Genomic DNA, 20,381 nt, shown 5'->3' with positions numbered 1-20,381 from the left:
GCTTTCATATAAAGCTTAGTCTCAGTGATGTAGAAAGGAGTATCATACACGGGGAAAGGCCTCAGGAAAGATGCTGAAATACCCTCTTCCGAGAACTGGGCCCCTCCGGCCTCCGAGGGCCGACTCTGCATGAGCAGGTCCACGAGCCCCGTGCCCAGCTGAGCAGGGAGGAAGGGACCGAGCCTGGGACTGAGGGGCCTGGACCGTCCCTTGCCTTGTGTTCACTTCTACCATGCTTTGCAAAAATAAGATTATTAACCACTGTTGGCAGTGCAGTCCGACTCCACCTGTACTCAGGTACTTCTGAACTGCCTTTCCACCTAGAACTCAGGTAAATGAAAATAAAAACTAGGGAAGTTCACGTCTGTGTCAATTCCCAGAGTTTAAAAATAAAAGCAAAAGGAAATTTTTTTTTTTTGGTCTCTCAGCTGTTTCAAATTATTTCCTCCACTACTCTGGAACATTGATACAGAGAATTAAAAGTTGACCATTTCCTCTTTTCCTGGAAAATATTCTAATGACTCTTTTGATATCATGTCTGATTGTGGGTCTCAAGTAAAGCCAATCTTTCATGAATTTGCAGGGAATTATAATGGGGCTACACTTGGGAAGCGGAATATAATGGTGCCATTCATGAAAAGAGATGAATTCAGGGAAAATGGGGGCGGGGGGGTGAATATCAAAATGAAGTGGAACAGTAGGTTTTTATAGGCTTCTTGAAGCAGGGGACACTTTGCAGGACAGCAGAGGAAACTGGCCTGCCCAAAGCTGCTGTCGGTGGAGGCGTCGTCCTGCATTCATTTCTGAGCCCTGCCCCGGCCAGCCCTGGGTTGGAGTGAAGCATTGAACACGCACTTGGTCCCTTTATTGGGAAAATGGGTCCCATTTTATCCACATCGAGCTTCCCTGGTGGCTCAGATGGTAAGGAATCTGCCTGCAGTGTGAGAGACCTGGGTTTGATTCCTGGGTTGGGAAGATCCCCTGGAGGAGGAAATGGCAACCCACCCAGTATTCTTGCCTGTAGAATCCATGGACAGAGGAGCCTGGCGGGCTACAGTCCATGGGGGTCACAAAGAGTCAGACACGACTGAGCGACTAACACACACTTATTCACATCGAGTTGTGCTGGAGGAATACAGGAGGAGCCAGGATGTCACCAGGAAGCATCACCTCTGCAAATAGCTTATGGGGAGCTTCCTTCCCAAAGATGTTTCAACATTTTCTAGCTGCAGTCTTGACCCCAGTGACCATCTGAAACACCAGTGTCTCACACACACAGCCAGCTGGAGCCGCCCGAGATAGCCATTCATGTCCTGCTCTGTCTGAGGGTTTGTGAGGAAGCACCAGCTCCGTGGGCAGCACAGTGATGCCCCTTGTGCTCCATGGGCACTCACACTGGTGCCCGTGTGGGCTGCAAAGCATGTTCCCAGATGCTGCTGTGAGTGCTGGCACTGGGCAGCCATGATGTTTCAGTGGGTCAAGGAGAGTGGGGGGAGGAGTGAGAACAGAGGTCGTATTTGTATGTGTCTGTTCATGCACCCCTCCTCACAACACGGTGCGCACATCTGACATATGTGTGCACACTGCGTGTCACGACTCATATACACATATGTTTCTAATGCGGTAGAATGCAGCCCTAGGGTAGTAAGTCTGTAGTTCTGGCGTGGAGCGTGGGCACTAGAACTTTTGGAAGCACCTACGAGGATGCTACTAATCAGAAACCACTGGTCCAGTGAAAAATTCCTTGGAAGGACTGATGCTGAGGCTGAAGCTCAAGTACTTTGGCCACCTGATGTGAAGACCTGACTCACTGGAAAAGACCCTGATGCTGGGAAAGAGTGAGGGCAGGAGGAGAAGGGGATGACAGAGGATGAGATGGTTGGATGGCATCACTGACTCAATGCGCATGAATTTGAGCAAGCTGCAGGAGTTGGTGATGGACAGGGAGCTGCAGTCCATGAAGTCACAGTCGGACACGGCTAAGTGGAAAAGATGCTATGCTCTGCTGTTTGGAATCATAAAAATAAGATTTACGATAGGTTGTCCCAACCAAAAATACCCAGTGAGGGCTGACAGCTGACGGGCAGTGGAGACTCAGGCCTGCATGGAGGTCCAGCTGCACCTGCCCTGGCTGGGAGGGAGCTGGTCCCGGGCCCAGGCCACAGGCCTGCGGGCGGGGCTCCAGGCCAGGGATGGGAAGTAGAGCTGGATCAGAGGTCAGAAGGAAAGCCCGCTCGAGGCAGGTCTGGGCGGGCTGCCTTGGAACCCGCTTGGCCTGGTCCCGAGGCTCAGCCTGGCCTGGCGCTTTGGAAGGCCGGGGCGTGGACGTCCCACACCCTGGGCCTAAGCCCAGGGCCGTAAAGCTCCCACTCCAGGTGGCTGACCACGGAGGCCCTCCAGGACAAGCCCGGGGCTCAGCAGGATTGGAAGGGCTCATGTGGCAGAAGGTACTTTGCTGTGTGTGCTGTGTTCCCAGGACATTTTTCGAAACGACTTATAAGAGAGCAAACACTCGAACTGTTAAAAATACAGCTTTGGTACTTGTGGAGAGTAAATGTAGCCCACTCGGTGAAAACGCCCTGAGACTCAGAGGCCTGACCCCAGCAGCTGGAGGTCGCCGTTCTTCCTGGTGCCTTGCTGTGTCATGGGCAAATGGCATGATCTTACAGACCTCTGGAACCCTGGGAGAAGTTTTTCTAAGTGGGCCATCTACCACTCTAGGGGCTGTTTATTGCTAAATTATATCCTAAGCCAATTTTTTAAATTTATTTTTTTATTGAAGTACATTTAATTTGCAATGTTGTGTTAGTTTCAAGCATGCATCAAGGCGATTCAGGCACAAACGTATATATGCGTTCTTTGTCAGACTCGTTTCCATTGTAGGTCACTGCGAGGTTTTGGCTTAGTTGCTGAGGCTCTGAGCAACCCCACAGACTGTAGTGCTCCGTCTCCTCTGCCTATGGGGTGTTCGGGGCAAGAACACTGGAGTGTTGCCGTTTCCTCCTCCAGGGGATCTTCCTGACCCAAGGATCAAAGCCCTGTAGCCTTCAGATTCTTTACTGAGCCATCAGGGGAGTCCTACAAGATATTGAGTCTAGTTCCTCATGCTAAGCTGATTTTTAAGTTAGATCTTTTTTCACGAATGCTTATTGAGTCAACTTTACATGCATTTTATAGTCTATAAACATTTCATTAGTTGATTTGTAATAATTGGAGAAAAGGATCTTCTGTAACATACAGGGGGAAAGAATACTGAGGCAGTGAAGGCTGGACAGTTAGTCCCCTAGAAAAACTCAAGCTGAGAGTCTCAGGCAGGTGGTGATGGGGATCTGATACCATGAGCTGGTCAAGAGGGCAAAAATGGAATGAAAAACAAGTGGTGTGTGTGTGAGCATGTGTGTGTGTGAGCATGTGTGTGTGTGAGCATGTGTGTGTGTTCGTGTGTGTGTGCATGTGTGTGTGAGCATGTGTGTGTTCATGTGTGTGTGTGAGTGTGCGTATGTGTGTGAGTGTGTGTGTGAGTGTGTGTGTGAGTGTGTGTGTGTGTTTATGTGTGCTTGAGCGTGTGTATGTGTGTTCATGTGTGTGTGAGTGTGTGTGTTTATGTGTGTGTGTTTATGTGGGGGGGCGTGTGTTTATGTGTGTTCATGTGTGTGTGTGTGAGCATGTGTGTGTGTGTGCCATTGTGAGAGAGAGAGAAGAGAACGTGTTACCAAGGGCACAGGTACCAAGACAGGACACTAACGTCCTTTAACTAAGAGGAAAGACATAGGAAAGGCGTGTGGACCGGTAGACCTTCCCCCAAAGAGGACGAGAGCCAAGCCCATGAGCCCCGCCGGAGGAGGGCAGGTGCTGCCAGCCTCCCAGCTATGGAAATGGCGGGTCTTTTCTGAGAGGCTGAAAGTGAGACCCAAGGGGCCCCTCAGATGAGGGCGAGTACAGAGGAGTCAAGGAAATCCATGACTTTTCCAGCCTGGAAGGGCGCTTTGCTCTCCTGAGCGGCTGGCCTGAGCTTTGCCAAAGGAAGAAAGCCTTGGGTTCACTGTCCCCTAAAGACGGGCACTGAGCCGATGTCTGGGCACCCTCCCCCCGGCCTCCTCCTCCCCAGGTTTGGCTCCGCCAGCCTCCAGCTCCTGGCTACAGCTCCAGCTGGGAGATCACGTCGTGTGTTGAATAAGAAGCCGGGCTTTTTGTTTGGGGCTTTGTTTGGTTTGGTTAAATATCTGCTGGACAGTTTTTGGAAGCGCGTGTGCCCCATAAAAGGTAGCAAACGGTGCTCTTGGATCTCCGTCCGGCCTCCGCCCGCCGCGCCGCCGGCCAGCTTGCAAGGCTCCTCCCCCGAAGTCGTGGGGGGAGCTGAGATCGTGGAGGGGGGGGGCAATGGGGCCACTTATTTCAGATGTCTTTCCTGTTACTGGCTTGTAAGCATATAGAGGGAACTCAGAGAGTTCAGTTACTTGTTTCTAAGTGAGTCAGAGAGTTGGCAATTCTTTTTCAACTATTAGGCAGAAAATCATTGTTTATGGAAAAAAAGGACCACATTCAGTCGCTGGAGGAGGATGCAATGTGTTATCACCATGATGAGAAGATGAGAGTTCCAGATGCAGGAACCCAGAGCACATCCCAGAGCTCTGGGATCTGCATTTGGTATTTTTTAGCTCATTATAATTGGTAGATAATTGCTTTACAATGCTGCGTTGGTTTCTGCCACATAACAACGTGAATCCACCACAGGTATACGTATGTCCCCTCTCTCCTGAGCCTCCCTCCCACCCCCTACCCCACTCCACCCCCGTAGGTTGTCTTGGCACGCCCGGGGCCTCGCACAGTACCAGCGCCACATGGGGCCATCTGTGGACTCGGAGGGAGGAACAAATCCCTGTAAGTGCCAGAGGCAGCCGCGTCTGAGGACGCAATTCCATACGTAGGGCCACAAATCAACCAGCAGTTCTGCTGTAAGCTGCCTTCTTACTCTAGCAAATCAACCTTTTCCAGAGACTTCATTCTAACAATATAAAAGAAAGAAGGACAGAGGAAAGTGACCAAAAGACCCAGGGATGTAGGTCATGTCAGAAGAAAACGCCTCTGCTCCTCTCATGAGGTTCAGGTTGACTCTGCCCACTGACCCTGACTTTGGCGTCTTGTCTGAGTTTCTGGGGCAGCATTTTCTGAAGGGTGGTCCACTCAGCCAGGGCCCCAAAAGTCCAGTCCTCCAGGCCAATTCCAGGAGAAAGCAGAGCACTCCTGTAATTCATGAAGACATTCTGAGGAGCAGAGAACTGTCAATGGACAGGGAATATTTGAAACTCCTCAAGGCCACTCTGTCCTTGACTGTTCCGTGATCTCACACCAGACTGCAGCTTCTGGTCTGACGGGTGTGCACACAGCCGCTGATGGTCTCCGGGCCTTTCTCCTGCCGTTGTCTGCTAAGTGACCTCAGGCACACTGCTGGCCGGGACTTCAAAGAACTGCCTCCCTTCCTGAATCTCTTAGGGTGTTTATGGGTTGCTACCAAGGAGAGGAGAAGTATTGTCTATTAAGGGCAAAAATTGCAGAAAGCTGGTAGGAGGAAGAGCCAGCCTTGGCACAGGTGCCCAGCTAGGGATGGTACATCAGGGAGCCAGCCTCTGCCTGGCAGGAGTTTTCTCCCGAGGCTGGTGCTTTGGGTAAAAGGAAGCTCTGAGTCGTGACGGCGTCGGCAAAGAAGCAGGGCTGTTTCACTTCACAAGTGTTTGTCCAAGGGGAGCAATGACCAGCATTGTCCTGGAGCTGGACTCCTGGGTACCAAGCTGTCTAAGCCACCGATTCATGGAGTGACCGCAGTCGTCAGCACTCCTGAACCTTGCCCCCCGAAGCTCTGTAAACTGCCTCCCCCACTTTGTATCTGTAAACCTTTTCCTTCTGCAAACACACCAGTAAGCCCATCAGCTGGAGAGCCAGTCCCTAGGGACGTGAGCCCGGGCCTGATTCCTGAGTTGAAGTTGTTCAGTCGCTCAGTCATGCCCCAGCCCATGGCCTGCACACGCCAGGCTCCCTGTCTGTGACTACCTCCCAGAGCTCACTCAAACTCATGTCCACTGAGTCGGTGAAGCCATCCAACCATCTCATCCTCTCTCACCCCCTTTTCCTCCTGCCCTCAGTCTTTCCCAGCATCAGGGGCTTTCCCAATGAATCAGCTCTTATCAGACAACCAAAGTATTGAAACTTCAGCTTTAGCATCAATCTTTGCAGTGAATATTCGGGACTGATTTCCTTTAGGATTGACTGGTGTGATCCACTTGCTGTTCAAGGGGCTCTCAAGAGTCTCCTCCAGCACCACAGTTTGAAAGCATCAGTTCTTTGGCACTCAGCCTTCTTTGTGGCTCATAAGACTCCTAAGAGCAGGAGGCTACTAGGTGGACAGGTCACCTGGCATCTGGAAACTACTGGAAACATACTTTCATCAGGAAGGCAGGTCCACCGAAACAGCGCAGATAAGCAAGCAAAATTCAAGGCCAAAGCACAGCAATCCCAGTGAGAACCGCGTGCCCATCGGTGCCCATGTACTCCCCTGCACACAATCCAGTTAGAGCTGGTATGGTGATGTTAAGTGTCTACTGGTGAGCTCCTAGTCTCCCGAGGGCAGAGCTCTGCCTGGTCCCCTGTGGACCCCTGGTCCTCAGTGAGCATGACAGGCTGTAGGCTCTCAAAGATGTTTCTGGAAGACATTTGGGAGGAGCACCTCTCTGTTGATGAAAACCACCCAGTGCTCCACTTCCTGGGGAGCGGGGCGAGTGTCAGGTCTGCGTGCTGGGAGAGAGGGGCCGGGCGTCCAGACGCGGGTGCCGTGTCCAGTGGGCGCCCTTCCTCTCCGTCGCGGGCGCGAGGACTCTCCCGTCTCTCCTCCTCCCCAGGTCGGTCCAGTTGCCAGAGGACCGACGTTTCCTGGCTTTTGTTGCACCATGGCCCGCACAGTGTTTTGAAAGGACAGGAGCATAATAAAAGCGGATGTGAAAGAAGGGCCCGATGACATCACTGAAACACTTAAGGAAGTCCACTCTCCGGGATGTTTACAGTCTCAGCATGTTCGTCGTTTGTAATATGATAAGAGCACTTTTGATACATGGGGGAATTACAGGCCTTGTGTCTCAGACAATATTCATGAATTTTTATCTTGGGCTCATAGCGACGGAAAGAGAATAGGAGGTCTTGGCTTGCATCCCAGATGACCTTGACTCGCTGGTTGACCTTGGGTACAACTTTCAGCAGAGTTGAGCTGCTTAAGCTGTGCCTCTGCCAGCTATTTGCTGAATAAAAAGAAGAAGAATTCCATTATTAAAGACAAGTTAGCTCAGGAAATGTTTCCTTCTCAAAAATCTTAACTTCGGGAAATTGATGGTACACGGAACTTAAAATATCACCTCCCAAGGTTAACCCCATGAGCTCTGCACGGATGCAGCTTTCCGTGCCTGCTGTTAGAATGAAGACTTCCAAACACTCGAGTGTCTGCAGAAGCAGCCATCTCCATAAGCAGTGTAGACGCTGCACTCGCTGTGTCCTGGGCTTCCCCAACAGCTCAGCAGATAAAGAATCTGCTGGCCACGCAGGAGGCACGAGAGATGAAAGCTCGATCCCTGAGTTGGGAAGATCCCCTGGGGAAGGAAGTGGCAGCCGCACTCCAGTTTGCTTGCCTGGAAAATCCCATGGACAGAGGGGCCTGGCGGGCTACAGTCCACGGGGTCACAAAGAGTCAGACACGAATGCACGACTAAGCACGCAGGCTCTGTGTCCTAGGATCAGAACCGTGAGCATGGAGGTGAGCCGGCATCTCCCCTTCATGGGTGAGACAGAACAAAGGTTAAGGACACAGTGGCACCGCCTCCTGCCACATGCTGGGCACTGCGCTGAGCTCACGCCCCAGGCTCATCTCCTTTCCTCCCCGCAAGCACCCCGCGCGGTTGGGGTGGCAGGTCCACCCATGTACAGATGAGGGGACTGCAGGGCTCACGGGCGACGGTGGGTCTCATAGCCACAGGCCCTCCCTGCGGCCAGGGCCCCACGAGAGTGCACCCCCTCAGCCACGTCACAGTGGGCACCGCACGCCCACGTGAGGCCCAGGCAACGGGGTCGTGGGGCTGTGGGGGCCCAGAAAGACCTCACCTCCTCGCCGGGTGAAGTTCAGGGTGAAAACACTGGATTAACGGTATCATGCATCAGTGTGACGGAACTGGCTCCCAGTCCTTAAAATGTGTGCATCCAATTCTGAGTCAGCCTCGCCGATACTCGGTCTGGAGCTTCCCTGGTGGCACAGAGAATCAGAATCCACCGGCCAACGCAAGAGACATAGGTGGGATCCCTGGTCCAGGAAGGTCCTACATGCCGCAGGGCGACTGAACCTGGGCAGCAGCCACTGAGGCTGTGCTCCAGAGCCCGGAAACCACAACTGGGGAAGCTTCCCGCAGCGAGGAGGCTGAACCCCGCAGCTAGAGAAAGGCCCCCGCTCCCCGCGGCTAGAGAAAGGCCCCCGCTCCCCGCGGCTAGAGAAAGGCCCCCGCTCCCCGCAGCTAGAGAAAAGCCCGAGCAGCAGCAGACCCTGCACAGCCTAAAATAAAATGAGATAAATGGATCATGCCTTTCAAAATTAAAAAAATTATAAATCAATCTTGGTCTGAACCGAGTCCGGGGAGGTTTGCTCTTCGTCCATTTTGCAGTTACTGTTGTACGTGTCCCCTGATTGTAGCCCAGAAGCTCGAGATTAAAACTTCCAGTAGCCGGCTGGGGAGCAAAGGGAAGCATGGGATTGAAAACTCCCCCCTGGAATATCCAAGTGGACAAACACCCAGATGGATGATCCTCACACAAACAGCACCATTGCCTCTGCAAGGAGCAGGACTCTGACACAGAGCTGCCGGCCCGGGAAGGTGGTTCCGTGGTGACTTAGGATAGGTTTTACTCACAGACCCGCCAATGCGAAGAGAAAGCCGCTAAGCTCATAGCAAAGGAATCCTACCTCACTGCTAGTATGCAAAGGAGTATCACACGGCCTCAGCAGCTGCCAGATGCGATCACCTTGGCAGGGTTTATGTATGAGAAAGGGCAAGGCAGAAATTCAGAAATTCTAGCCCAGAAGTCAGGCCAGCAGGTATGTGGAGCAGCTGCAGTTTTAGTGTGGACCCTCCACTGGCCCGGAGCCCCGAGACTTTGATCCAGGGAGCCATCAAGGTCGCCGAGATGAAGCCGCTCGGATGCAGACGTGAGCCTGCCCAGGCAGACTGCCGGAGCTCCTCGCAGGCCAGAGCGAACCCACACCTGCCCTGCCTGGGCCGGTCCCGCCCAAGCAGAACAGAAATCTTATTGTATTCTGAAAATGCATTGCAAAGTCCCTTTTCTCCCCATTCTTCTCGGATTTTTCCCCCAAATTTGTCACGGAGGGAGGGGTTGGGACAAAGCTGTAAGGCTGGGCATGGGTCTCTGGAATAAATAGCTTCAAGAGATGTATCCACTTCATTTCTTCAGAACAATGTGAAATATTCATTTCAGACTCATAGCCAACTCTCACAACATAGACATTTTTATTCATTGCCAGAGATCCAAGAACCGACATGCTGTATAAATAAATAAAGTTTTACTGTAGGTGATGTGAGCTGATGCCTGCACTGAATGAGGTCTAGGTAGACTATCTCTCATAGCTGAGGAAGGCGTAAACAGTGTTGTTCATAAATATTTAGGGCATTTTTTCTAAATATAACATGTGAGACTCTTTACCATGTGTACACAGAGTTATTACCTCCAGCTATAATTATCTGGGTGGCCTCTTAAAAGCTCCTGATGAGTTGTTTTCCTCAACTCTGAGACAGAAGACACAGAACTCTACCCCTCAGGCTATGAAAACAACTGAATGTCATTAGCCTTCATCACAGTCTCACACCACACGACACTCAGGATATTAGTTCCCTGAGCAGGGAATGAACCTGTGCCCCCTACAGAGGAAGCTCAGAGTCTTAACCACTGGACCTCCAGGGAAGTCCCCAAAATAGTCTTTCGTGTGGTCGATTTTCCTATTATTGATCGGAGGAGAGCACTGACACCCAGAGGAGCTGTGTTTATTCTCCAGCCGCTCAGTCGTGTCTGACTCTCGCGGCCCCACAGACTGCCCCACGCCGGGCTTCCCCGTCCTTCCTGAGCAGGGAAGCCTGGATGAACAGGGAGGAAGAGCTTTGCAGTCTGGCCTGTTTTGCTGCCTGCGTCTTGTGTAACTACATCTGTAGGTGGACAGTTGCTGATCAAGAGGAGGACGATGTCAGGGGAGCGGGGTCAGTCGGGCAGGTTTTTGGGGGGCATACTGGGTGAAGGAGGAGCGGGAGGAGGTGGGGTGTGAGATAAGCCCCGGGTGCACAGTGAGCTCCCCCAGAATTCCGCTCCGGCCTGCGGGCCCTGGGGGCCCCCCTCTCTCGCTCGGCTCCCCTCCCAGGCCCGCCCTCTGCCTGGGTCTCCCCGTCTCTGCCCAGTGGCTGCTGCTGTCTCTACTGAGCCCTCGTAATGCCTCCTGACTTCTGCTTCCATCAAGGCTCTGCCCTCACTTCTCTGTAAGACACAGCACTGCACTTACTGAGCCCTTCCTGACTGAACTGGAGGAGGGCAGGGCAACCCACTCCAGGATTATTGCCTGGAGAGTCCCATGGACAGAGGAGCCTGGCAGGTTACAGTCCGGAGGGTCGCAAAGAGTCAGACACAACTGAGCAACCTACACTTTCACTTTCACTTTCTTGACTGAACGTGAGTTTGACGTGTCTGTTCAACCTTTCTCTCACTTTTCCTGGGATTACACATAATGGCATCAGTACCCTTGCACAGTAAGGAGGTCAAACCAGCCGTCCTAAAGGACATCAGTCCTGAATATTCACTGGAAGGACCGATGCTGAAGCTGAAACTCCAGCCGCTCCTAAAGGACATCAGTCCTGAATATTCACTGGAAGGACTGATGCTGAAGCTGAAACTCCAGTACTCTGGCCACCTGATGCGAAGAACTGACTCCTGGGAAAAGACCCTGATGCTGGGAAAGACTGAGGGTGGGAGGAGAAGGGGGCGACAGAGGATGAGAGGGTCGGATGACATCAGTGATCAGTGGACATGCGCTTGAGTAGACTCTGGGAGTTGGCAATGGACAGGGAGGCCTGGCGTGCTGCGGTCCATGGTGTCACAAAGAGTTGGACACGACTGAGCGACTGAACAGCAATTCTAGTGGCCTGATTCAAAGCTGCCAGGTCCGCCTCTAGCCCTGTTTTCTGTACTGTCGGCCTGAGGTGTCATCTTGCAGAACATGAGGGTCTTTCAGAAACAGTCCCACGTTACGCTGTAGCAGAAACACCCGTATGTACAAAGAATGGGCAGGGCCGAGGTGAAATCTGCAGGAGCTTGACTTCCTTGACCCAGAGGGCGAGTGGCTGGTGTGTTCAAGGGAGCGGGTTTCAGCTCTGCGGAAGGCGAGGCCAAGGCAGGAGGGAGAGAATTCCAGGCCGAAGGCGCGTTCCCAGGGAGGATGGGCTCCCAGAGGTGCTCACGCTCAGGCGCTGGAGATCCTTGACATTCCACCGCTGTGTGGAGATGTTTTACGAAGCACTCGGCTGGAGCTGAGTGAGGGAACGGGACGGAGGGGGCGGGATGCACGCCGCTCGGTCTCGGACGCAGCTCAGCTGGTCCAGGGCAGAGCAGGGAGTCGGGAGCAGAGGACGTGGAGACAGAGCGTGCTATCTTGTCACCAGAGCATCGGGTGGGCTGGAAACCAGAGGGTTAACCACAGAAGGACGCACGCGCCCACCCTGCCCCTTGCTGTGGTCTAAGTGTTTGTGCTGCCCCCTGAGGTCCTAACCCCAGGGTGGTGGTATTAGGAGGTGAGGCCTTCAGGAGGGCATCCCATGATGGAGACGAATGTCCTTAACAGAGGAGGCCCACAGAGCTCTCAGGCCCCACCCGGCCACGTAAGGATCTGGCAAGAAGCCGGCTGTGGGTAAAACAGGCACCCTATCGCCCCTTGATCCTGGACTTCCAGCCTCGAGCGCCGGGATAAATACAGTACTGCTGGTTATAAGCTGCCCAGGCTGGTGTTCTGTTGCAGCAGCCGTGAGTGAACACAGGGCATGAGTGATTAATAAAAGCGAGAATGGTGACTACCTGTATTAAGGATGGAGGGAGGGGGACTTCCAGAAATCGGTCTACTGACGGACCTACCAAGGAAACCCAAACAGCAGGCAAATGATTTCAAACAGAAGCGTCGATCCGCCTGGGCTCATGTGTGCATGTGTGTGTGTGTGCGCGCACGCTCCTGCACACCAACTCCTGCAAGGTGGCTGGCGTGCACACGGGCTCTCACATTATGCACACTTGTGGCGGCATCACAGAGGCATCAGGAAGACGGGCTTTAGTGAAGAGTGAACAGACACCGAGACACAGCCAGCCTGCCTGAGTCGTTGGTCAGACTGGCATTGCCCCGGCCACTGTGACCACAGTGATGGTGGCCAAGGGGAAGATAAGGGGGACTGAGAGTGGGGGTGGCGATGAGGGGCTTTTGTGGAAGCCTGGATGACCTGTTTCAAACACTGGACGAGAAAAAGATCCCATTCTCACAGTCCCATTTTGAGACTGTTTCATCCAGTAAGTCAACTTCTAGGGAAGCCCAGGCACACGGAGGTTCAAGAGCAACTTTTGGAATCAAGGGAATGAGCTCTGGTTCAACGTAGAATTGAGCCGTAGATTCATAAACATGTCTGAGACACAAGGAAAATAAATCGGATGTCGTAGGAGCTGAGACCGTGGCTGCAGCAGAGAGCTGGTGACGGATTCCAGAGCGTGGACAGGACGCAGATGTGAACGGGGGCCGGAGCTCTGATGAGCGGGACCTGGTGATGGGAAGAAGCACTTTAGAGTGGAGGCAACCCGTGCTCCCGCGGGACCTCCTTCCTGCCTCCAGGCGGGGTCAGCCCCATTTGCAGAGCCCTTCCTGGCCCCCACCCACTCCTGAGGCTGCCGGTCGAGCCCACTGCCCAGCCCAGCCCAGCCTGTGCCATCCCTGGTTCCTGACCACGGCAGCATGTTCACCTTCCATGTTCCTGGCGCTTCTATGCGTGCATATCCAGTTGCTGGGCAAGGATGAGTCATCTCCGGGTCTGCACCGGGATGGAGGAGCCGCAGGGAAGCCTGGACTCGCGTCGGGTGAAGCCGATGTGAGAGGGAAGCGGGAGGGACGCTTCTGGACGGAGCGGCCCGCATGGACACCCGCAGCGCCTCCCACCCGGGCCCCCAGCAGAGGGGACACGCGGGGCCCCTCCATCCTGTCTTGGGAGAGGAGGGGAGGCCGGGGGACAGAGGGAGTGTGATGGGAGACGCCCTCGCTCGGCCAGGCGGCCCGCTTGCCTTCACCTGCAGCGGGCCCACCCGCACTCTGAGATCATTCTGGCCCCGGGCAAGGTGTTTCTCAGGGAGCCTTGGCTGCTCCACACTCCCATGCCACCGTCTGGGGCTCCGAGCCAGCAGCAGGGCCTGCACCTCATCTCCATGACCCCTTGGTGTGAGGGCGCCAGCGGCCTCAGCCCCGACGTCACCCCACAGGTCCGGGCGGCCCCGCCAGCCCCATCCTGCGTTGGGGAGGGGACAGAAGAGAGGGGGCCGCCCCGCCTGGACTCCGCCCGGGCCCTCTTCTGACAATGCCGGTTGTCTGCTTCCCGCGCTTCCTCACCCCCAGGGCAGCGGCTGTCCTCAGCCTGCTCTCAGCATCACCGGCACAAGCGGTGTCCTTGGGGAGCGTGTTCTGGCCTTTGGTCTGCCAGCCACGCCTCTGTCTTGTCCAGTTCCAGAGATGCTGCTGGGGTCTCTGCGTTAGCCCTGCTGGTCGGCCCCCGACCCCAGCATTAAAGCTCAGCTGCCTCTGCTGTGCTGTTGACTGGTGCTGTTGTTTACTCCCTCAGTTGTGTCCAACTCTGCCACCCCGTGGACCGTGGCCTACCAGGCTCCTCTGTCCACAGGATTCTCCAGGCAAGAATTCTGGACTGGGTTGCCATTTCCTCCTCCAGGGGATCTTCCCAACCCGAGCATGGAACCCACGTCTCTTACATTGGCAGGCGGATTCTGGGAAGCACACTCACTGTCTTACTGATGGCAAGTTCTATTAGGAAAACACACCTCGCCTGAGTCAGAAAGAGGAAGAAAGGAGGTGGAGAAGTTGGCTGGTCATGCTCAGGAAAGCGTCTAAGTGTGCAGGTTTGGGTAGAAGCACAGGCGGCTTGCTGCTGTGACGCGGGCAAGGGCCTCCAGCGCTGCCCCTCCCAGGCCTGCCAGCCCTGCGGGAAGGAGCAGCGGCCTCCGCAGGTGCCCACACACCCGGGCGAGCCTAAGTGAGCACAGGTAGGCCTGACGACTGCATCCTGACAGGCCTGTGCCCAGCGTCTCCCCTTGGACTGCCGTCATCCTGTCTGGTTCCCTGTTCCCGTCGCAGCATCCTCCCCTACTTCAATGTTCAGTCACTTAGTCGTGTCTGACTCTGCAACCCCATGGACTCCAGCACGCCAGGCCTCCCTGTCCATCACCAACTCCCGGAGCTTGCTCAAACTTATGTCCATTGAGTTGGTAATGCCATCCAACCGTCTCACCCTCTGTCGTCTCCTTCTCCTCCTGCCTCCAATCTTTCCCAGCATCAGGGTCTTTTCCAGTGAGTCGGCTCTTCACATCAGGTGGACAAAGGACTGGAGCTTCAGCTTCAGCATCAGCCCTCCCCTGTTGCCTCCCCCAGACCCCCCAGCCCAGGAGGAGGGATCCCACCGCACTCCTGGTACTCAATCAGAGCCCACTGGGGCGGCTCATCTAAATGGGTGACCCCTCTGTCCGTCAGGTACTCCGCTGCTTTCGGCTGGTGGCAATCTTAGGGCCATTCTAGAGTCACCACGTTTATTCTAGGCGCCCCTGAAAGTTTGGACAAAGGCAGCCGGACTCCCTGGACTTCCCACCCAGCCTACAGCAGAGGAGCGTTTTGCTGTGTGGAGTGGCTGTGTTCCACACTTCCTCTGCCATATACCCTGTCTTTCTAATACTATGTTGGAATGATTTCCTTAATTTCTAAAGCTGCATGTGCGGAAATGGCTTATATTTCCTGTTTTGATAAAGTAATAGAACTTTACTGGGAACTGTGTTCCCAAGTTGGCTTTCTCCTTGTCGGCCTCTTTTTGGATTAGAAGGATAATTTTAGAAAGTTCAGCTTGCCTGGACTTGTGGCAAAGACAAAGACTTGTATACATTTTTTTTTTTTACCTAAAATGTGAAAGACGATTACTTTTTAACAAAAAGGAATGTTTGTCTTTTCTGTCGGTTAGAATGGGTTATTCAATAGCGCTCCATACAGGAAGCTCTGGGTGTGTGCTGGGGGCAATCAAATGGTAAAATATCTGTAAATTCCCTCCAGATTTGCACTTTTTGGCTGGAGGTAGGTTGGCTTAAAAAGGCTTTCTTGGACAAAACGTTTCTTGGAACATGTGGAGGACAGAATATTCTTTGTTTGGGGACAAATGAGTTTTGTTCTCGCATCTTCATATAAATTTGATTAATACTCATTTCTTCTGTGCAAGTTGAGAACAATGGTGAGCATTTTTTTCTTTCATCTGTACGTATGGCATCGACTTTAAAGAGCGTCCCGTCTGCGGACAGCAGGGTGCACGTCCGTGGAGTCTGTTTTGATACACATGGGTGGTTCACATGGGTGGTTGAGAAATAGCTGGTCTGAAAGAGCCTAAGTCACTTGTGTGTTTTATTTTCTGACGTTCAAGTGGTTGTTTAAGCCTATTTTTAAGTGTCCTAAATATCTAGCATCGGGAGGCGTGGCGCTGAACTCTTCTGTCTATGTTGGAAGTGGGGCTATTCCCCAGATACCTCCACAGGGGCACCTACTGTTCACCAGGCTGCCAAGGAAGTGCTTTTCCTCTCTGCTCAGTCCTGCGCAATCCCTGATGAAGGCAGCGTGATACTGGCTTCTCCTGATGCCAGTAGATTGCTCTGACAGGAGGCAGGGCCAGCCGCAATTGGGACCGGGTGTTCCCTTAATCCTGCAGCTGCCACTCTGGATCTCCACTCTGACTCTTCCCCGCATTCCAGTTATAAACGGCAGAGCCATCTCTGCTGGAAGCCAGGGAGCCGGTGGCTCAAGGCAAGAAATTCCCTCCTTGAATCTGATAGATGCCTGGTTCAGGAAGCTAGAACCTGGCTTTGCTTAGAACATTCCATGACTTCTGTTCTCTCAGACACAAAAGCTTCCCCGGGAATCTCAACCATGCATCTAGGGGTGAGCTGGCTGTCTCTCAGATGAACTAAAGCCCATGCAAATAGATGTATTTTTAAATCATTCTACAGTGTAGTGATGCCAAGATTCAGACAAGGCTCCAAAGAAAAGAATTCCCATGTAAAAAGCTCACTAAGAAATCTCTTGTTCAGAGCTCTCCATGTTGCCCTGGAAACCATCTGTTACATTCCGTTTGGGTAGAATATGATACAAGGTCTCTAGAGAATGTATCTTATGCCTTTACATTGCCAGTTGGCTCTTAAGCGATCCAAGTCATTTCCAATTCCTTGAATTTCTAATCAGCCCAGCAATGCTGGCTACCAATTCAGGACAGCACAAAATTCAGCAAAAAAAAAAAAAAAGAGAGAGAGAGAAAGTCTCAAAAGGATGTTTTCACTAAGGAAAAAGGAACTGAAATTTGTGGCCCTGTGGTTGATTCTAAGCTCGAACTGAGTCCTGAGTGCTCAGAGCCACGCTGAGCACGCCCCAGGTGGCAGGAGTCGAAAGATGTCGAGGGCTGGCACGTGTCTAGGATGGTCATGCCTGGGTCTGCCTTAGGCAGGGCCCTGGGGACCCTGCAGGAAAGTTTCTGCTCCACTGAAGAGATGGCTCAGTGGTTCGCATTGTCTCATTGTCTCCAAGCAGATCCCCTTTCTCAGAGCCAGCCCATCATCCCTGCTTACCTGGAAGCCCTGCTGGAACCCTGGGCCGGGGTCTGCAGTCCTGAGCGGCACCGGCGCGAGGGCGGTGCCGATGCGGCATCCACACAGCAGGGGGAGTAGCGAGGGCCCAGAGGGAGCCGCGGTTTATCCCGCGTGGAGGGACTGCCTCTTTGACGCCGTGTCCGAGCCTCCCCTCAATCAACCAACCCGTCCTCCCTGCCCCCCTTCTTCCTTGCCAGCACAGGTTTTGTTCCCAGTTGTCGAAAGGAGATTACCTGCCCTTCATCTCCTCCAGATGCAGCGCAGAGATGTTCCTGGTTTACTGGGCTCTTTACGTTCAGGCTGCTTCTCTCTGACTTCCCCAAACTTATAATTCACTTTCATCTTTCAAAACCACATCCATTAGCCCCGAAGCACTTTTTGAGATGTCAAGATTGGACTCAAACATTCTCCAAGGTTGGGAGTCCTCGCAGCATCATTGGCTCCATTGGTCCGTGAGCTCTTGCCTGCCCTGGGATGAAGGACATTCACAACAGGGTGAGCGTTTGGCCAGCTCTGCTGAGTAGACGCAGCTGGTCCAGGGCAGGGGCTCTCCAGGAGCTTCCAGGCCCTGGAGCTGCGTCTCCCCCTGAGATGCTGGGTGACCTGCAGAGGGCTCAGGGAGCCCTGCTGCTGGAGTATTGCTCCGCACCAAGTGACCGGTGGGGACCGAGGTGGGAAACTAACAAGCAGTGGACTGATGTTTCGGAGCCAGCTTGGCCCTGACGGGTGGAAGCGCGCTGTCCTAGAGACTCCGAAGTTGAAGGTCTGGACGGGTCTAGCTTGTCATCTGCGAGGGTGGTGGGCAGACTCTTGAGGTGAGTGTAGGTGGGGAGGAAGCACATCATCTCTATTAAGGCGCTGGCAAGAGGACCCTGATGTGTCTTCGAGTTGTGCTGAGTCACGGAATCGGGGCTGGACGTAAGGGCTTGGCTTGGGCAGCGGTTGGTCTGAGCTTTTGTTCTCCTGTTGCGGGGGTGGGCACCTGGGGCTGGAACACGGACACACAGCTCTTCACACACTCCTCATCTGAGAGCCTCAGGACGGCGTTTGTGTCTTGAGAATGTTCCAGAGCCCAGGTCCTCTCCAGAGAATGCCGAGGCTCAGCCTGAGACTTGTTCAGCCTCTAAGAGACGTCTGGAGCACGTGCCCTGCCCTACAGAAGTAAATACTTCTGTTCATCCCGGAGATCTGACATTCCAGAAGGTGGTGCTTAGGGCTCTTGTTGCTGCTGGAATTCTTAAGAGCCCCTCTGTGGGGTGTGTGAGACGCTGATGGAAACTCACACAGACACACACACAAACAGACATACACACACACACACACACACACCAACATACACATGAGGGCTGAAATTTTCAGGTGGAGGGCTACCTCTCAACAGTGCCTCCCCCACATCCTGAGTCAGGGTATCTGAGCCCTGGGGTCATGGCTGAGAAGTATGGAGACTGGGAATCTTCAGGCCTGCAAGCCTTGTTCCCAAGGCAGAAAGCACTGTTGAATTTTGAGCAGGTTATGAGCGCATTTCTATAACTAAATCCAGGGCATATCCTAGAGCTAGAACAGAAAGTCTGTTAGGTCGATTTGAAGCCATTAAAATCGTTTCAACCATTGATTTATATATAGGGATTTGGCAAATGGCTTTAAAATCAAAATTAAAAATAACATGTGAAACCCCAGATGGGGAATAGGAGTGTATGCTTCTCACTTCAGCCTGAGGTGTCTCCCTACCCTTTCCAAGCAACTGGTAAGTGAATCATGATTGTGTGAGCCGAGTTCGCCTTGCCCGCACACCTATTCACGTCCCGGTCGTGCAGAGGACAAAGTCCAGCGCAGTGCATCCAGGCTCCTCGCTTCGGTGCTCAGGATAATCCGCACACCAACGGCTTGCCCGCAGCTGGATGTGTAAACACCAAATGTCCAGGGTCGGGCGGTTTTAAGATGAGCCCCACTGTAGTTAAGCACTGAAGCCACACAAAAATGGGCAGATACCTAACATCGCATTTGGAGGGCGTGAAAGGACTTTATCCATGTTTGTGCGTGTGAGCTAAGTCGCTGCAGTCGTGTCCAACTCGTTTCGACCCCATGATTGTAGCCCGCCAGGCTCCTCCGTTCACGGAATTCTCAAGGCAAGAGTACTGGAGTGGGTGGCCATGTCCTCCTCCAGGGGATCTTCCAGACCCAGGGATCGAACCCTCGTCTCCTGCATTGGAAGGCACGCTCTTTACCACTAGCACCACCGGGGAAGCCCCTTACCATTCCCATTTGCTCTTATGCTCTCCCATCGCCTGACTCAGCTCAGAAGGATACCAAGAGTCTCAGAAGACTTTAGAGGTGCTGGTTTCTGTAAAGAGTTTGAGATCTTCAGATTTTTTTTTTTTTTCAGTTCTTCAAAGTAGTGACAGATGCAGCCGATATTAGATTAGGGAAAGAATAAAAACAACAAATGTGAAACTCTCCAATACCACCCCTCCATAGAAAGTACTTAGCAAAGGGGTGTATCCTGTCTACAGAAAGGGCACTGCATCTCTGATGAGGTCGATGATGCTCCTGCCAGGCAGCGTGGAGTCAAAGCTCACTTGTGACCCCCAGCATTGACCGACCAGGAGGCTTGTGCTGGCAGGAGGTGTCGAGGCGGCCAGGCAGCCCCATCCGCATCTCCCCGCAAACCCTGGGGAGTTGGGAGAATGCTGACCAATGTGTTAGCCCAAAAACCAGACAGAAGAACTCCCCAAGGGACCCCTGTTTCGTCACTGAGACTCAACTCGGAAGGGGAGGAGCTGCCCTGGTGAAATGCGATGCTGTTGAACTGGAGCGGTTTCTGTAGTCGGGGCGTTGCTTGCACCATTAGGTCTGGCCGAGTGCTCACCAGGGCTCACTGCACCCAGGGTCCCCTCTGGATCGGCTCCCTGCGGGCTCCGGACCACCTGGTCAAGAGTGAGGAGCCAGATGGAGGTTCCCCGGGGACCGGCTGCACTAACTCACCTGTGGGGGGTGGGATGGGGCTGCAGGTGGGCAGAGCTGACCAGAGAGGGGAGAAAGAGGACCAAGCTGATTGTCATTTCCGACTCAAAACGCTTAGTATTGTGGACGCTGTCTGAAAGGAGGAGTTCAGACGCGGTCCAGTCTGCACGTCCACCTCGTGCCTGAGACACTGAGACGGAGGCAAGAAATACCTTCTTCCTCGCTGGGATTGTCTAGCCAGAGAACTCCCCCGTTATCGCTAAAGTCATCAAAGAGTGACATCTCAGGGACTGGCGAAAAGTTCGACGATATCACCCCAACCCAGCTGAATAAACACTTAGGAAAAACCTCACCACCATCCCCGCCCTCTCTGTACCCCAAGTTAGCAGTCTCAGGGAGGGGAAGGGGCGGGGCTTCCC

At 53.4% G+C, this 20,381-nt stretch overlaps 1 protein-coding gene across 1 annotated transcript in view; it reads left to right on the top strand.

Annotated features, from left to right (window-relative positions):
* Window positions 1-20,381, top strand: part of COL4A2 (collagen, type IV, alpha 2) — a 160,525-nt gene that overhangs the window by 27,025 nt on the left and 113,119 nt on the right. The window lies entirely within an intron of this gene.

This window comes from Bison bison, unplaced genomic scaffold (genome assembly GCF_000754665.1).
Source record: "Bison bison bison isolate TAMUID 2011002044 unplaced genomic scaffold, Bison_UMD1.0 scf7180017864527, whole genome shotgun sequence".
In the NCBI taxonomy this organism is placed as follows: Eukaryota; Metazoa; Chordata; class Mammalia; order Artiodactyla; family Bovidae; genus Bison; species Bison bison.
The sequence above is the reverse complement of the archived record's forward strand: the minus strand, read 5'-3'. Positions and strand labels throughout refer to the sequence as shown.